The 19,429-nt window shown below is 38.1% G+C and overlaps 2 long non-coding RNA genes across 3 annotated transcripts in view; one reads left to right on the top strand and one right to left on the bottom strand.

The window, feature by feature from the left end:
• The window catches only part of LOC129532408 (uncharacterized), a 260,609-nt gene that overhangs the window by 87,039 nt on the left and 154,141 nt on the right, over positions 1-19,429 (bottom strand). The window contains exon 4 of the long non-coding RNA XR_010132672.1: positions 18,704-18,801. This is a non-coding gene — a long non-coding RNA (uncharacterized lncRNA). The remainder of the gene's footprint in view (positions 1-18,703; positions 18,802-19,429) is intronic.
• Positions 1-19,429, top strand: part of LOC134757986 (uncharacterized) — a 51,633-nt gene that overhangs the window by 26,977 nt on the left and 5,227 nt on the right. The window contains exons 3-5 of one of the 2 annotated variants that reach the window (XR_010132673.1): positions 1,815-2,010; positions 2,153-2,256; positions 15,308-16,886. This is a non-coding gene — a long non-coding RNA (uncharacterized lncRNA). Of the gene's footprint in view, positions 1-1,814; positions 2,011-2,152; positions 2,257-15,307; positions 16,887-19,429 lie in introns of those variants that run through there. The other variant, XR_010132674.1, reaches the window with a different exon arrangement.

The following is a 19,429-nucleotide window of genomic DNA, read 5'->3' as shown; positions in this document are numbered from 1 at the left end:
TCAATGTATAATTATAATTTTATTATATAAATGCCATTAGTTTGCATACAAGATTGTAACCACTCACCATTTCATTATCTAAATTGTTCAACCAACATTCTTTCTTTCAATAGGAAGATAAAATAAAAAATCATGGACATAAACTAAAGTATAAAAGGAACATAGCTCGACCTCCTCTAGTGTATAATCAATTGCCCTTAGAATAAAGAATGTCTTCTTTAAATTTAACTTTCTAATCATTAGTACAAGTCCACTTGCTAATACCTGCACAGTGAAAGGTAACAAACAAGAATGTTGTTTAAAATAGCTTTTTCTTTCTGTCTTAGTCTGTTTTGTGCTGCCATAATGCTACACACTGGTAACTTATAAAGAACAGAAATGTATTTATCACAGTTCTAAAGTCTGGGAAGCCCAAGATCAAGTCACCAGCATTTGGTGTCTAGCGAGGGCTACATCCTCCAGAGCAGAGGAACAGTGTGTCCTCACATGGTGGAAGGCAATGGCAAAGGCCCAAATGCTGCAGGAAGCCATTTTTATGAGGGCCTTTACGCCAATCACTAAGGGGTAGCTGTCATGGCCTAATCACCTCTTAGAGGTCCCACCTTTAATGCTATCACACTGGCAACACCTGAAGTGTGGAGGAGACACATTAAACTAATAGCCATATTCTTGAAACAGAGTATAGGTATAACCCTATTTGAATGGCCCCTGCTTTGCCTAAAATCCTTACTGATACTGAAGAGACTCTTTGTGAGCATTGTTTGAGAACTCCAAATGAAACTCTGCCAATGAATGATTAATAATCAATTAGTAAGCCAACCCTGGGACTCATTTTTCTGGCACAAAAAAATCCATAATTCTATGACTCTTATTCATCTGATCTAGTCATCATCCTATTAATTATTCTTATTGCTAATTTCTAAGTATTATCTGTACCTTTTTCAATGGAGTTCTTCTGAAATTATTTCTCTGTGTTACTACCACAGCTCAGCTGTTGATAAGACTTTACATGACTGAAATTCTTAGACCTCCTGGGTCTTGCTAAGGCTTAAAGTTGCCCTCCTTCAAATACATTCACATTCTGTTTGACTGTTTTTAAACTGTTCACTTTATCTGAAGAACACTGGAGATGGGAGAGGGGGGAGATGCATATTTTCACAGTAGAGAAGAAATAATAAAGGCTGAATTAGAGGAAATCAGTCTTCCAGCATAATGTTGATTTGGGCCCTGGTGTTAAGATTGTATCTAGGAATACGAACATCTGGGCCTAAGGCGATATGAGCATGCATTTGAATCATGCACAAACAGTGTTTCTTCAACCTGGTAATTGCTGGCTGCATCAATAAAGGTTCTGTCAGTGATTAGAAAACTTATTCTCTGACACCTGCTGGCCAGCCGTGTACTCCAAAAAGGACAGATTTAATCACTATGGAAAATAATTCTACAATTCTATTCATGGGTTATCATAAAGATGAGATAGCCAATTTATGGTGTGTTTTTCCCCGAAGACAGTCCCACGCACTCTCTCTTTCACACACACACACACACACACACATAGACACACACACACACACACACACAGAGCTACCTTTTTTGTGTGGAGACAGCTTGCTTCTTTGCCTACCCATGAGCCTCACATGTAATGACACATGAGAGGTCCTGGAAAGACCTCACACGACTAACTGAAAATTCCTTCAAATCAAGGTGCTTACTCCTATTGGAGGCAGCTTTTAAAATGCAAATGTTATTCAAGGTGAGAAATGTATTCTACTCTTAACACACATTTTCTTCTTGATTTACTCTGGTTACTTTAGGCAGAGCCCAGAAAACACATGCGTTTTGAAGAGAGGAGGAAGAGAAATGATCAGACTTATGGTGTGTTGCTGCCACAGAGCATAAAACTGGGGAAGCCCTGGGAACCACAGAAGATGGAAGGAGGAAGAGAGGAATGGTGGAAAGACTCTACCAGCTTCCCAGCCCAAGTCTGATTTGTATTTATGGAGTTTTGAGGTGAATACTTCCCGTTTTTTCTGTAGTTGGTAGTTAACTTGAGAAAAAAATAAATCTAGCCTTTGTTTCAAATTTTTTAAGGAACATCAGGATATTCATTGAACAAGATATGCTTAAAATTATTCACATTTAAATCAAACAGGTATGGAATGCAGAAGACAAGTAAAATTACACAAGATTAAAAGCATTGAAAATCATCCTGAAACCTGCAAATGACATTTCCTGTTACCCACAAAAAATTATCAGGTGAGGATTGGGTATGAGGTGCTGCAAAGTTCCTTCTAACTCTGAGGTTCTAAAGCTTTCTCACCTGTATTTGTATGGCATAACAAACACATACAGAACAAAGTACTTTCACATGTATCTCTAATTTCAGTTTTATGATAACCTTAAGTCAGAGCACATGAGCCCCACAGAGAAAGAAACTGAGGCTGAGGGATTTGGGATGATTTCCCCAAAGTCATCAATTTCTTGTCATGGTTGAATTCTGATTACAATCAAGGTTTCCTGACTCTCCATCCAATGTTTTACTGCCCTTGGTTCACACAATACTCATGAAAAGATATGAGATTGGTTGTATCAATCTTTTAACTTTGGAACACCTCTCTGCTTAGATATGGTTCTAAGTTAAGCAAATTTGTGCAGATAAACTTACTAAAGCTGTTTTTATTCTGTTGCCATATTCGTGTGCCAAAATGTGGTAGACATACGGTCCCTACCTCAAGAATTTTAGCTGTTTTAAACAATAGAATTGTAAATTAGTTTCCTTTCCACACATATTCATTACGCTCTTTCAGCATGCAGAGAGCGCATATGCTCAAGTTTCCTCTGAAAAGTGGAGTTTATAGATGGAATACAAGAGAAGTAAGAAAGGACCAAACACAGCCTCCTAAGGCCTTAAAGAGAACAGCGACATGCATCATTATAGCTCAGGATTGACAAAAGCCTTGAGAAGTCAGAGGAATCTTCTCTGAGAAGCCATGGTGAATGCTTATTTTCCATGCTTAGGACTCCAGCCTTAACTCCGTGGGTTCTTTCTCTAGGTGTTTCTTTTTATTAAATCAACTGCCTGTACACTCCTTTCCTGTCTCATATTCTTCATTGATTAGAGCTGCTTATTATATTAACTTCTTAATTTTTAATTTTTCTGACCTATTTTACTTTTGACTTACTTTCTTCTGAGAGTATCAGTTTGAGTGCGCTAGTCACCCAGACAGGCCTGCTAGGACCCTGAAGACCTTTACAGGCATTGCCTATGTTTTGGGTCATGTCCCTTACCCCTTTCCTGATCCAATCAGCTTTCACAAGGGTTGTGGGCCTTGTGATATAAACATGGTGACCACAAGCAAGACTCTGTCCCAAGGAAGGTGGGGAGTGCTGGTAGCCAGAGACCTCTGACTACTTTTTAATATTTTATTTTACTTTGAGCAGTTGGACTTATTGCTTTCTATTTATTTATTTGGTCAGATTTTCAAATAATGTAAGCATTTTAGTAACACCAGTCAGTAAGAAAATCAGATAGTATTAATAATAAAATCAAATAAGGTAGAGATTATGAGAATCAGTGATTTAAACAGAAGTCATTTAATATGAGGAATTTAAAAATATATTGTTTAAAAATAATGTATTTTAACTTAAACATGTAAATATCTTTTTTGCTTTTTTTGAGATTGGGTCTTGCTTGATTGCCCTGGCTTGGCTGGGGTGCAGTGGTATGATCATGGCTCCCTGCAGCCTCAAATTCCTGGGCTCAAGAGATCCTCCTGCCTCAGCTTCCTGAATAGCTGGGACTACAGGTACACATCACCATGCCCGGCTAATTAAAAAAAAATATTTGTAGAGATGAGGTCTCACTTTCTGACCCAGGCTGGTCTCGAACTCCTGACTTCAAGCGACCCTCCCACCTCAGCCTCCCAAAGGGCTGGGATTACAGGTATAAGACAATGTTCCCAGCCCTAGATATCTTTTGATTGGAGTGTCCTATGGTAGTCTGTGCTGCACAAAGACCATCATTCCTAATGTGACATCTATAATTTACAACTTTTGCTTCTTTAAAGTAAGAATGTTAAAACATTTGTAGATAATATTAGTGCATAATTCTTAAGATTTTGAGGTTATTTTCCCAATCCTTTATAATTTTCTTAACTACACCAAAGTTGAAATGAAAAATTATATTTATAAACACAAATTTATAATGCCTTTCAGAAAACTGACTTAGTTTTGGTAGAAATTATTTTTATACAGATTTTATTTATATAATACTTTAATGAATTCAAAATTTTAATAACAAAATATTAAAATAAATAGTTTGAATAGTGGTATAAAACAACAATAAAACAGACAATAGGTCTATAACACAATTGATGTAAACGGAAGTGCCAATGTGGTTCAGGGAATAAAATTGTCTCTAGGTCATGAGTATTTGATATGTATAAGCATAAATCACTATGATTTATAGTGGGAAAATACAGAATCCACAAGTCCAGCAAGTGAGCAAAGGAGTTTTCTTGTACATTTACCCAATGTAATTCATAATTTCCCTTAGATTAAAACAGTAAGTTTTAAAAGGAATCAAAATGGAGAGAAAATCCCAATGGTGAATTTTAAGTAAAGGGAATTTGTGTTAGAAAAATATAAAATAGCATAGAATTAAGACTGGCTACACACAAGAGGTAGAAATGGTCACCTCCTCAGAATATACACAAAAATAAATTCCAAGTGATTGAAGTAGAAGTAGACTCCTGTTTTCCAAGAACATAGGGAGCGAAGAACATAAAGGTGCCTCTTAGGCATTCTTTAAAGTCATTGGGAAACCAGAAATGACAGGGAACATAAAGAGATAAGTCAGTAATAAGAACATGAGCTGCAACTCTACTCTTGGGGATGTGCTAAATTTTGGGTTTTAATGCACTGAAAGAGGAGCAGAGAATGTAGGGCTCAGAATGGAGCTGGAATGAGACCACCAATATAAAGTTGGGACCTCAAGAGCCTGCACTCAACCAAAAGGTTAAAAACAGAAAATGAAAACATAGGGAGAGGGATAGGGAGACTACAAGCACACTTATTGGCATAGGGAGAATACAAGGACATTTATTTTAGCATGGAATTTGAGTGGTTAAAAAAAGAAAAGAAAATCTCTGTATTGGGCCTGTACAGCGTCTAGTTTGAAAGAGAAATTGCTGTAAAAATTGATCTTGTAACAGTTATGCTCTTGAGAATCATAGAATAAGAAAACACAAAATTAATATAAGAACAGAAAACCAGGGGGGAGGAGCCAAGATGGCCAAATAGGAACAGCTCCAGTCTACAGCTCCCAGCGGGAGCAACGCAGAAGACGGGTGATTTCTGCATTTCCAACTGAGGTACCGGGTTCATCTCACTGGGGAGTGCCGGACAGTAGGCGCAGGACAGTGGATGCACCACACCGTGCGTGAGCCAAAGCAGGGCAAGGCATCACCTCACCCGGGAAGCACAAGGGGTCAGGGAATTCCCTTTCCTAGTCAAAGAAAGGGGTGACAGACGGCACCTGGAAAATTGGGTCACTCCCACCCTAATACTGTGCTTTTCCAACGGGCTTAAAAAATGGCACGCCAGGAGATTATATCCTGCACCTGGCTCGGAAGGTCCTACCCCACGGAGTCTCGCAGATTGCTAGCACAGCAGTCTGAGATCAAACTGCAAGGCAGCAGCGAGGCTGGGGGAGGGGCGCCCACCATTGCCAAGTTAGTTGTTTGATTAGGTAAACAAAGCAGCCAGGAAGCTCGAGCTGGGTGGAGCGCACCACAGCTCAAGGAGGCCTGCCTGCCTCTGTAGGCTCCACCTCTGCAGGCAGGGCACAGACAAAAGGACAGCAGTAACCTCTGCAGACTTAAATGTCCCTGTCTGACAGCTTTGAAGACAGTACTGGTTCTCCCAGCGTGCAGCTTGAGATCTGAGAATGGGCAGACTGCCTCCTCAAGTGGGTCCCTGACCCCCGAGTAGCCTAACTGGGTGGCACCCCCCAGTAGCGGCGGACTGACACCTCACACAGCCAGGTACTCCCCTGAGACAAAACTTCCAGAGGAACAATCAGGCAGCAGCATTTGTGGTTCACCAGTACACGCTGTTCTACAGCCACTGCTGCTGATACCCAGGCAAACAGGGTCTGGAGTGGACCTCTAGCAAACTCTAACAGACCTGCAGCTGAGGGTCCTGTCTGTTAGAAGGAAAACTAACAAACAGAAAGGACATCCACACCAAAAACCCATCTGTACATCACCATCGTCAAATACCAAAGGTAAATAAAACCACAAAGATGGGAAAAAAACAGAGCAGAAAAAGTGGAAACTAAAAATCAGAGCACCTCTCCTCCTCCAAAGGAATGCAGCTCCTCACCAGCAATGGAACAAAGCTGGACAGAGAATGACTTTGATGAGCTGAGAGAATAAGTCTTCAGACGATCAAACTATTCCGAGCTACAGGAGGAAATTTGAATCAATGGCAAAGAAGTTAAAAGCTTTGAAAAAAAATTAAACGAATGGATAACTAGAATAACCAATGCAGAGAAGTCCTTAAAGGACCTGATGGAGCTGAAAACCAAGGCACAAGAGCTACGTGATGAATGCAGAAGCCTCAGGAGCCGATGCGATCAACTGGAAGCAAGGGTATCAGTGATGGAAGATGAAACGAATGAAATGAAGCAAGAAGAGAAGTTTAGAGAAAAAAGAATAAAAAGAAACAAACAAAGCCTCCAAGAAATATGGGACTATGTGAAAACACCAAATCTATGTCTGACTGGTGTACCTGAAAGTTATGCGGAGAATGGAACCAAGTTGGAAAACACTCTGCCCGATATTATCCAGGAGAACTTCCCCAATCTAGCAAGGCAGGCCAACATTCAAATTCAGGAAATACAGACAATGCCACAAAGATACTCCTCGAGAAGAGCAACTCCAAGACACATAATTGTCAGATTCACCAAAGTTGAAATGAAGGAAAAAATGTTAAGGGCAGCCAGAGAGAAAGGTTGGGTAACCCACAAAGGGAAGCCCATCAGACTAACAGTGGATCTCTCAGCAGAAACTCTACAAGCCAGAAGAGAGTGGGGACCAATATTCAACATTCTTTTTTTTTTTTTTTTTTGAGACGGAGTCTCGCTCTGTCCCCCAGGCTGGAGTGCAGTGGCGCGATCTTGGCTCACTGCAAGCTCCGCCTCCCGGGTTCACGCCATTCTCCTGCCTCAGCCTCCCGCGTAGCTGGGACTACAGGCGCCCGCCACCACGCCCAGCTAATTTTTTGTATTTTTTAGTAGAGACGGGGTTTCACTGTGTTAGCCAGGATGGTCTCGATCTCCTGACCTCGTGATCCGCCCGCCTCGGCCTCCCAAAGTGCTCAACATTCTTAAAGAAAAGAATTTTCAATCCAGAATTTCATATCCAGCCACACTAAGCTTCATAAGTGAAGGAGAAATAAACTCCTTTATAGACGAGCAAATGCTGAGAGATTTTGTCACCACCAGGCCTGCCCTAAAAGAGTTCCTGAAGGAAGCACTAAACATGGAAAGGAACAGCCAGAACCAGCCACTGCAAAAACATGCCAAATTGTAAAGACCATTGAGGCTAGGAAGAAACTGCATCAACTAATGAGCAAAATAACCAGCTAACATCATAACGACAGGATCAAATTCACACATAACAATATTAACTTTAAATGTAAATGGGCTAAATGCTCCAATTAAAAGACACAGACTGGCAAATTGGATAAAGAGTCAAGACCCACCAGTGTGCTGTGTTCAGGAAACCCATCTCACATGCAGAGACACACATAGGCTCAAAATAAAGGGATGGAGGAAGATCTACCAAGCAAATGGAAAACAAAAAAAGGCAGGGGTTGCAATCCTAGTCTCTGATAAAACAGACTTTAAACCAGCGAAGAGCAAAAGAGACAAAGAAGGCCATTACATAATGGTAAAGGGATCAATTCAACAAGAAGAGCTAACTATCCTAAGTATATACACACCCAATACAGGAGCACCCAGATTCATAAAGCAAGTCCTTAGTGACCTACAAAGAGACTTAGACTCCCACACAATAATAATAGGAGACTTTAACAACCCACTGTCAACATTAGACAGATCAACGAGACAGAAAGTCAACAAGGATACCCAGGAATTGAACTCAGCTCTGCACCAAGCAGACCTAATAGACATCTACAGAACTCTCCACCCCAAATCAACAGCATATACATTCTTTTCAGCACCACACCACACCTATTCCAAAATTGACCACATAGTTGGAAGTAAAGCACTCTTCAGCAAATGTAAAAGAACAGAAATTATAACAAACTGTCTCTCAGACCACAGTGCAATCAAACTAGAACTCAGGATTAAGAAACTCACTCAAAACCACTCAACTACATGGAAACTGAACAACCTGCTCCTGAATGACTACTGGGTAAATAATGAAATGAAGGCAGAAATAAAGATGTTCTTTGAAAGGATCTAGAACTAGAAATACCATTTGACCCGGCCATCCCATTACTGGGTATATACCCAAACGATTATAAATCATGCTGCTATAAAGACACATGCATACGTATGTTTATTGCGGCACTATTCACAATAGCAAAGACTTGGAACCAATCTAAATGTCCAAAAACAATAGACTGGATTAAGAAAATGTGGCACATATCCACCATGGAATACTATGCAGCCATAAAAAATGATGAGTTCATGTCCTTTGTAGGGACATGGATGAAACTGGAAACCATCATTCTTAGCAAACTATCACAAGGACAATAAAACCAAACACGCATGTTCTCACTCATAGGTAGGAATTGAACAATGAGAAAACATGGACACATGAAGGGGAACATCACACACCGGGGACTGTTGTGGGGTGGGGGGAGGGGGGAGGGATAGCATTAGGAGATATACCTAATGCTAAATGACGAGTTAATGAGTGCAGCACACCAACATGGCACATGTATACATATGTAACAAACCTGCACGTTGTGTACATGTACCCTAAAACTTAAACTATAATAATAATAAAATAAAATAAAAAAGAACAGAAAACCAAATACCATGCATTCTACTTGAGGGTGGAGGGTAGGAGGGCAGTAAAGATAAAGAAAACCCTACCTATTAAGTATCTGGTGATAAAATAAGCTGTATACCAAGCCCCAGCAACACACAGTTTACCTATGTTAACAAATCTCTAAATATACCCCGAAACAAAAATAAAAGTTAAAAAACACTTACCATAATTAAGACATATGGTCTTGATGCCAGAAATGAGAAAAAGAACAATGATGATAATGCAGAGCCTAGAATCTTCTCTTTGTACACACATTTCTTGAAAGACATTGATGGGGCAGTACTAACTGTTGGGAAGGGAATAGGGTAACCAATATAAGTGTGAGACATTTGGCTGCCCATGTAGTAAAAAGACAAGATTACTTCTCTACCTCACACAATACCACATATAAAAATAAACTAAAAGTAGATGCACCATTTGATCCAGCAATCCCACTACTGGGTATCTACCCAGAAGAAAAGAAGTCATTATATGGAAAAGATACTTGCACATGCATGTTCATAGCAGCACAATTTGCAATTGCAAAAATACGGAACCAGCCCAAATGCCCATCAATAAATGAGTGGAAAAAGAAAATGTGATATGCATATATACTACGGAATACTACTGAGCCATAAGAAGGAAAAAAATAATGGCATTTTCAGCAACCTGGATGGAATTGGAGACTATTATTCTAAGTGAAGTAACTCAGGAATGGAAAACCAAGCATCGTATGTTCTCACTCATATGTGGGAGCTCAGCTATGAGGATGCAAAGGCATAAGAATGATACATTGGACTTTGGAGAATCAGGGGAAAGGGTTAGGGGTAGTGAGGGATAAAAGACTTTACATTGGATACAGTGTACACTGCTCGGGTGATGGGTGCACCAAAATCTCAGAAATCACCACTAAAGAAATTGTTCATGTAACCAAACACCACGTGATCCCCAAAAACCTATTGAAATAAAAAATTGAAAAATTAAAAAGAAAGTAAATGATAGATAAATAGATAGAACTAAATGTGAAACCCAAATTTAAAACCTACATGTGAAAACCAAATTTTTTAATTGTTTAAAGAAAATATGGAAAAATATGTTTATGACATCTAGTAGTAAAGGATTACTTAATCAAGACACACAGGAAAAAAACATGAAGGAAATTATGGATACATTTGACTGCTAAGTTTAATTCCTTTATTTGACAAAAGACATCATAAATAAATACCAAAACCATGGGTCGGGATAAAATATTTATAATGGCTAAAAGCAACAAAGAATTCATATGTAAAATATAATTTATATATAAAATCATAAATTAATAAGAAAAATATAAACAATAGAAAAATGGATGCAGGCTGTAAACAATTTACAAAAGATAATCCTGAATAACTTGAAATCTATAGAAGTAAAAAATGAGACATGTTTTCATAGATTTTCTATTCTTTCACTTGAATATGAGGAATGTATAGGAAGACAATAAATAAGTATTGTCAACCTGCCGTTTTAACTTAGAACCTGTTATTTTGCATCAATAATCTGAATATTTTTGCAAAGAATAGGATCATAGCACTGTCTACCTATCCAAGTATGAAGGCATACTTGGGATGAATATATACTCAAGCTGCTTTTACTTTCCATCTAGTCCTAAGATATTTATTGACTGTTTCAGCAATGTAATTTCTATAGAACTCATTGAAATATGAATGTTTCTCTCCTCACCATACCCTACATTCGAAGCAGCTAAGAATTCGGAAAAGCCAGAAAGATCTTTTTAAATGTCTGTTTTGTGTGTCTTGCAATTAAGGCTCATTCTCTGGGGACATAAAAAATTTGGATATAGAAAAAAAAACATGTAAAAGTTTTTATACCTGAAGAAGCTGTGGAAGCAATGGAGCTGAGAACATTCTAAATTAGGAGATTAGGTTATATCCAAAGGAAGTGTTCTATGGAGGCCAAGAACAAATCTGAAAATTAAGTGAATGTTGATAAAAGCTAAGGATAAGAGAGTAACTCCCTGAAACTTTGTTTTTACAAACTGGCTTTTCAGGACTCATATACCATTTATTGTTGAAATATAGCAATTTTAAAAAACAATTTTTCTATTTAAAAATTTACTGAGTGGAAAGTTGTTCAAATTTGTCTTTCAGAGAATGGTTAGTGAGTTGGCTTAGGAATCAGACTATATGGCTTTAAATGCTATATTTGCTGTATGCCTATGGGCAAATTATATGAAGCCCTGCTGTTTGGATCTCCAGTTTTTACTTAATGTACTATAGTTCACCTGCTGCTAATTTTAATGCATGTGAAATACTAAATAGTCTCTCTTTAAGGGTTGGAATTAAAATGTGAAGAGAATGATATGAAACATAAAAGAAGATAACATGTGCTACCAATTTCATAGTTAATATGGCTGGACACTGAGCACATGTGTATATCTGGGTGAATACACAGATTAGATTAAATCTGACCACTGATACTAACCACACACACACACACACACGGAATCCTGGGTACACATTATTTGCATTCCTAAATACCAGGGAATAAAACCACTATAATAAAATTGACATTCCATATGTTCTTTCCTATTAACCAGAAATGAACATATTTTCCAACATAATTAAAGCATGATCAGAACTACAAAATGTGGGGTATACATTTAAAAATCATTTTAGCATTAGGTATATCTCCTAAAGCTATCCCTCCCCCTTCCCCCCCCACAACAGTCCCCAGAGTGTGATGTTCCCCTTCCTGTGTCCATGTGTTCTCATTGTTCAATTCCCACCTATGAGTAAGAATATGCGGTGTTTGGTTTTTTGTTCTTGCGATAGTTTACTGAGAATGATGATTTCCAATTTCATCCATGTCCCTACAAAGGACATGAACTCATCATTTTTTATGGCTGCATAGTATTCCATGGTGTATATGTGCCACATTTTCTTGATCCAGTCTATCATTGTTGGACATTTGGGTTGGTTCCAAGTCTTTGCTATTGTGAATAGTGCCGCAATAAACATACCTGTGCATGTGTCTTTATAGCAGCATGATTTATAATCCTTTGGGTATATACCCAGTAATGGGATGGCTGGGTCAAATGGTATTTCTAGTTCTAGATCCCTGAGGAATCGCTACACTGACTTCCACAATGGTTGAACTAGTTTACAGTTCCACCAACAGTGTAAAAGTGTTCCTGTTTCTCCACATCCTCTCCAGCACCTGTTGTTTCCTGACTGTTTAATGATTGCCATTCTAACTGGTGTGAGATGGTATCTCATTGTGGTTTTGATTTGCATTTCTCTGATGGCCAGTGATGGTGAGCATTTTTTCATGTGTTTTTGGCTGCATAAATGTCTTCTTTTGAGAAGTGTCTGTTCATGTCCTTTGCCCACTTTTTGATGGGGTTGTTTGTTTTTTTCTTGTAAATTTGTTTGAATTCATTGTAGATTCTGGATATTAGCCGTTTGTCAGATGAGTAGGTTGCGAAAATTTTCTCCCATTTTGTAGGTTGCCTGTTCACTCTGATGGTAGTTTTTTTTGCTGTGCAGAAGCTCTTTAATTTAATTAGATCCCATTTGTCAATTTTGGGTTTTGTTGCCATAGCTTTTGGTGTTTTAGACATGAAGTCCTTGCCCATGCCTATGTCCTGAATGGTAATGCCTACGTTTTCTTCCAGGGTTTTTATGGTTTTAGGTCTAACATTTAAGTCTTTAATCCATCTTGAATTAATTTTTGTATAAGGTGTAAGGAAGGGATCCAGTTTCAGCTTTCTACATATGGCTAGCCAGTTTGCCCAGCACCATTTAGTAAATAGGGAATCCTTTCCCCGTTGCTTATTTTTCTCAGGTTTGTCAAAGATCAGATAGTTGTAGATATGCGGCGTTATTTCTGAGGGCTCTGTTCTGTTCCATTGATCTATATCTCTGTTTCAGTACCAGTACCATGCTGTTTTGGTTACTGTAGCCTTGTAGTATAGTTTGAAGTCAGGTAGCATGATGCCTCCAGCTTTGTTCTTTTGGCTTAGGATTGACTTGGTGATGCGGGCTCTTTTTTGGTTCCCTATGAACTTTAAAGTAGTTTTTTCCAATTGTGTGAAGAAAGTCATTGGTAGCTTGATGGGGATGGCATTGAATCTGTAAATTACCTTGGGCAGTATGGCCATTTTCATGATATTGATTCTTCCTACCCATGAGCATGGAATGTTCTTCCATTTGTTTGCATCCTCTTTTATTTCATTGAGCAGTGGTTTGTAGTTCTCCTTGAAGAGGTCCTTCACCTCCCTTGTAAGTTGGATTCCTAGGTATTTTATTCTCTTTGAAGCAATTGTGAATGGGAGTTCACTCATGATTTGGCTCTCTGTTTGTCTGTTATTGGTGTATAAGAATGCTTGTGATTTTTGTACATTGATTTTGTATCCTGAGACTTTGCTGAAGTTGTTTATCAGCTTAAGGAGATTTTGGGTTGAGACAATGGGGTTTTCTAGATATACAATCATGTCATCTGCAAACAGGGACAATTTGACTTTCTCTTTTCCTAATTGAATACCCTTTATTTCCTTCTCCTGCCTCATTGCCCGGGCCAGAACTTCCAGCAGTATGTTGAATAGGAGTGGTGAGAGAGGGCATCCCTGTCTTGTGCCAGTTTTCAAAGGGAATGCTTCCAGTTTTTGCCCATTCAGTATGATATTGGCTGTGGGTTTGTCATAGATAGCTCTTATTATTTTCAGATACTTCCCATCAATACCTAATTTATTGAGAGTTTGCAGCACACCAGCATGGCACATGTATACATATGTAACTAACCTGCACATTGTGCACATGTACCCTAAAACTTGAAGTATAATAATAATAAAATAAAAAAAAGTTGTAGATCACTATTCCAACATATCAACCAAAAAAATAATATGCTTGGGAAAGTTTCTTGAAGTGGAATGAGGTATTATGCAAAATGAAGATGAATGAGATTTGGTTACCAAAATGCTAACCATCAACACCTACCTGCCAATCAAAATGTATTGGTAACTTATTTTAAATTTCAGATAAAAAATTATATATATTCTAATGAATCCAAAATAAGTATAAAAAGATAAATAGTATATCCAGAGAAATTAATTATGTAAAAGAATTTTCTGTCTCAGATTATACATCAAAGATATGGTCATGTCTGTTTTACTTACTTTGTATAATATTATGTCACATATGTAAATTGATAGCTCTATTAAAACTGTAAAAAATATTTTAAAAAATCGTTTTATACTGAAACATTCTAAAACAAAGCTTTTCAATTTACAGATGAAAAAACTGAGTATCACAGGTGTTAGTGACAAAGCAGGGCTAAAACATTAGTGTCAACTCTGTGTCCAATATTTTTCTCAACCCATAATTTAGTAATGACTTTTCCAGTTGTGTTTAGTGTATTTAAAATCACATTCATATGGCTAGTTAAAAGAAACAGCTTTTAATTATCGAGGAAATTACTGAAAGTATGTATTGCACATAAACTTTGTGCCCAACACTCAGCTAGAGATTATGGCAAGATGTGTAGTGTAGTCTTTAAGCATGGCAATTTTAATGAAGAGAGCTGGGAGTGCTTTCGCAAAAGATGACTAAGTAGAAAACAATGTGTGATATTTCACATTTTCAAATAGTGTTGTCATTAAAAGTAAAGGGTCTGAACTCAAGCTGATTGAGTTCCAATATAGGTTCTACTAATTCCCAGCTATGAAACTTTGGTCAAGTTATTTTACCTCCCTTAGCCTCAGTTTTCTCATGTTGTAAAACAAAGTTTTCACCTTCCTCCAAAGGTTGTTACCAGGATAAAATGGCATAAAGTAGTCAAAGCACTTGTGGGCCAGAGCCTAACAGGAAGTAAGTGGTTAATAAATATATTATCATCATTATTATTATCATTCAAATGGTGTTAAAGTCCAGCAGTTCTTCCTGAAATGTGAAAAACTCCGGAGATCTTTTCTCCTTGGCTATTAGTTTATGGTCACAAATAATGTCTTTAGATTTTTCTGTATCTGTTCATAAAGTTAGGCAAAAACATATCATGGGATTATTATGTGATTAAAATAAGATAGTCTATGTACAGTGCCTAGCAAAGTACCTTGTGCTTGATAAATCTTAAGCCCCACCCTTTCTCCCTCACAAAGAATAGGTTCTAGATATTTCTGTGAACAGGCAAAGATAGGAATATTTTCCCCAAATAAAGTGCTTAAAACAGATGCTTCCAATTTCTCCTAGGTACGGTGGACATTAGAGACAAGTCAAACAGAAAAATTATAGTAACTTTTGACAAGTTGGATACTGGAGATGCAGGGAGAGAAGACTTAAGAAGGCTAAGGTTTTCTGAGACCAGAATAAAAGAACTAGTCACAGAAATGAGGAGCTGGCTAAAATGGTTACCTTGTTGAAGACGAAAGTGAAGAGGATGGTTTGAAGTGAAATATAGAGAGATAATTTTTAAAATTTAACATCTCGTAATTCTGTAAGCACGTCAGATAGAGCTACCAGCTAAGAAGTTAAATAGACTCCAAAATTCTGTCATGATTAGCAAGAGAGATCAGAGATGTTCCCTAAATCGACAAAGGCTGTGGCAGAAGTTTAATTATAAATTACGTATCTGTTCTGAAGGGCAGGTAATACAAAAGAATTAAGGGTAGCAGACCCACCAAGAGCAAAAGGACCCAGAAAGAGACAGCAGAATAACAGCAAACTCATTGGTTCTGCATAATTTAGCCAAGAGTCTTCCATAGAAGTGTGTTATTAAAGCAACTGAGCTCTGAAACTTTGATCAACTGAGCTCTGAAACCAATTTCATTAATGGGATTCTCCCCACACTAAGAATATTGGAAGCCATATGCAATAGGTTGAATTGCATTCCCCTAAAATGTGACCCTATTTGGAAGTAGAATTGTTGTAGATATTAATTAGTTAAGGTAAGATGCAGTCATACTGGACTAGGGTAGCCCCTCATCCAGTGTGACTGGTTTCCTTATAAAAAGGGGAAAGTAGGACACAGATACACAAATGTGTAAGACACCATGTGAAGATGACATCAGAAATTGAAGTGACACTTCTACAAATCAAGGAATGCCAGATTGTTAACAAACCACCAAATGCTAGGAAAGAGGCATGAAACAGATTCTCTGTCACAGCCCTCAGAAGGAACTGACCCTGCTGACACCTTGGACTCAAACTTCTATCCTCTAGAACATTGAGACAACACAGTTCTGTTGTCTAAGCCACCCAATTTGGTTATTGCAGCACCAGCAAACTAATACACATTACCTTTCTCTGGCAATATCCCAGTGTTGACTATCATTGCTACACGCTACAGAGAACTTTATGTCTTTTCTTAAAAAGAAGAATTCTTTGATGCAACAAGAAGAATTCAAAGAATACTTAAGAATAGATTTTGGGGGGTTTAAGGGAGGCCTCTTGAAGCTGAGAAGCAAGTGATGCTGATATGGATCTGCATTGCCACCAAATCTCACATCAAATTGTAATCTCTAATGTTGAAGGTGGGGTCTAGTGGGTGGCTGGACCATGGGGACAGTTTCTCCTGAATGGTTTAACATCATCCCCCTTGGTGCTGTCATCAAAATAGTGAGTTCTCATGAGATCTGGTTGTTTAAGGTGTGTGGTACCTTACCCCTCTCTCTTTCTCCTGCTCTATTATGTGAAGTGCTGGCTTCCCTTTTGCCTTCTGCCATTATTGTAAGTTTCCTGAGGCCTCTCTGGAAGCTGAGCAGAAGCCACTATGCCTCCTATACAGCCTGCAGAATTGTGAGCCAATTAAACTTCCTTTATTTATAAATTACCCAGTCTCAGGTATTTCTTTATTTCAGTGTGAGAACAGACTCATACAGATACACAAATGAATTGCCTATGTCCAGTGAATATGATGTAAAAGAATAGGAGGAATCCAAAGATGTCAGGCTTATTAATTTCACACAAGTAAAAGAACATTGTCAGCTTGTTGTATGTCACAATAAAAACTAATGCATATGGTTAAATTTGCAGAGTACACATGTAGAGAATAGGAGTTGACTATTTTGTTTTATTGTAGAGTCCAAATATTTTACATATTCTAAAGAGCCCATAAAAATAACAGAACAGTAAATGACTTTAGACAGCATCTCATCTTGTAAACATGGAACTGAGAGCAAGGAAGAGTAAGTGGCAGTCACAGCACTAGCCAAAGCCAGAGGCCTTGTGTCATACAGACTGAGAAGAGGTTGAAGCCCTTGGATTGAGTCAGAATCTCTGTCCCTAGACCTTGCTTGGTGTGCATAGGTTGCTTGTTCAAAGCATGGTCCCTGAAGCCAATCATGCCAAGAATGTTTATGAAGCTAGCTATTCCCACAGAAACTTTGATTTGGCCTCATAAGCTACTGAGTCATTATGACTCAAGAATTTAGCTAGTTTGTGCCATTCTTTTTGGTTCCTGACCTGATTATGGAAATGCTAAGCTTGAGCTGTGAGAGCTTCTTGTGCTAATAAAAATAGATTCACAGACATGGTGAATTCACAGACATTGGGGAAGGAGCAAAATCTGGGAAGTCATCTCATTATTCATTGTATTTGCCCCCTTCCCACTTTCCTCTTATCATCCCCTGAAGATCAAAAAGTGCAGATTGAAAATATCTTAGAAAGAGTCAGACTCCTTTGATTTACAAAAAGGAGACTGAGACTCACAGTAATTGTGCCTTGCCTATGGTTACACAATGAGTTTATAGAAAAACTGGGCTAGACCAAGTTTCCCAGATTCCAAGTTCAGCTTTCTTGAAATAACACTACTCTGCCATCCCAGGGGAGACTTTTTTCCATATATACTGTGTGTGCATATGTGTGTGTGTGTGTGTGCGTGCGTGCGTGTGTATTCAACATTAAGTGAAACAAGCATTCCTGCCTTGCTATTGATTGAATTGATATTGATAACTCTTACATGTGAAGTATAGATGATAAACAATGGACAAGTCATGCTACAAGTTTGTCCAACCCCTGACCCCTTTATGCATTTTATTATTATAGCCCTAGTATACAGAGGAAATTGATTCTTTTCCAATCACTTTCATTCAAGGATATCATATTTCTGTATAAAAGCTTTGGTGGACTGATAGGTTCCATGAAAACATACAAATGAATATAATAGATAAACCTCTGCCAAACACACATTTATGGCGTATTCTCAAAGTACTCTAAAAGTAAAGTAATTCTTTTGGGACTAGCCAAAGCATATTTTTAAATACTCTGTGCCAAGATCTCTGCAATTCAGCTACTAACTGACAATAGTTGGCAGTCTTGAGTTCATTCAATCCATGTGTACAAGAGCCTCACTTTCAATATAATGGCTGGCTCAATCCTGTGGTGTAGTACTAGCGAGAATTACTCTGAAGTTAATAGGTCACAGTCTTCTTAGCATGGAGTGAAATACAAACAATCAACAGAGTTTACTGAACTCTTAAATGGCTAATTTGGGCCGGGCACAGTGGCTCATGCTTGTAATCCCAGTACTTTTGGAGGCCAAGGCAGGTAGATCACTTGAGGCCAGGAGTCTGAGACCAGCCTGGCCAATATGGTAGAACCCCATCTCTATTAAAAATACAAAAATGAGCCATGTGTGGTGGTGCGTACCTGTAATGCCAGCTACTCAGGAGGTTGAGGCATGAGAATCACTTGAGCGTGGGAGGTGGAGGTTGCAGTCAGCTGAGATCACACCACTGCATTCCAGCCTGGGTGACAGAGAAAGATTCTGTCTCAGATAATAATAATAAATAAATAATAAAATTAAATGGCTTCAAATTTATTTTTCAGATGACTCATCTAAATTACTCAATGTGTAGATCATAAACTTTGAGTCATAAGGTGCAGTCCTATAGTTTTATTAACTCCTTTTATTCTAATTGTTGTTCTGTCACAAGTCTGCACTTCAATTAGCTTGTAAAGGATTAATTGATAACCTCACAAAGTTCAGACATCAAAAGAAAAAAAGAAAACCAAATTCTGCATGGCAGTTTAGGCCATAACATAATCAAGCTAAAAGTCCTACCATTTATAAAATCTGATCCTAGTTTGAATGAAACCAATACATTTTCATTAATAATAAGTTTCTTTCTTAGCATCTTCTTTTTTCCAATATGCCTATCAAGAAAAACATTAATTTCAGTTGGTACATGGGATTTGCTGTTCATGGTCAGACCTATTTCTGTTCTTCATTTTTAGATTTCTCCATCTACTTTCAGATGCCCGAAAATTTTAGAGAAACAAAACTTTTCATTTTATAAGTAGAGGCTAAGAAGGAAAAATACACATGAACATGCTAGGCAATTCCATAAGTATTAAATGTATGAACGGTACTTC

Source organism: Gorilla gorilla, chromosome 2 (genome assembly GCF_029281585.2).
Source record: "Gorilla gorilla gorilla isolate KB3781 chromosome 2, NHGRI_mGorGor1-v2.1_pri, whole genome shotgun sequence".
Taxonomy (NCBI): Eukaryota; Metazoa; Chordata; class Mammalia; order Primates; family Hominidae; genus Gorilla; species Gorilla gorilla.
The sequence above is the reverse complement of the archived record's forward strand: the minus strand, read 5'-3'. Positions and strand labels throughout refer to the sequence as shown.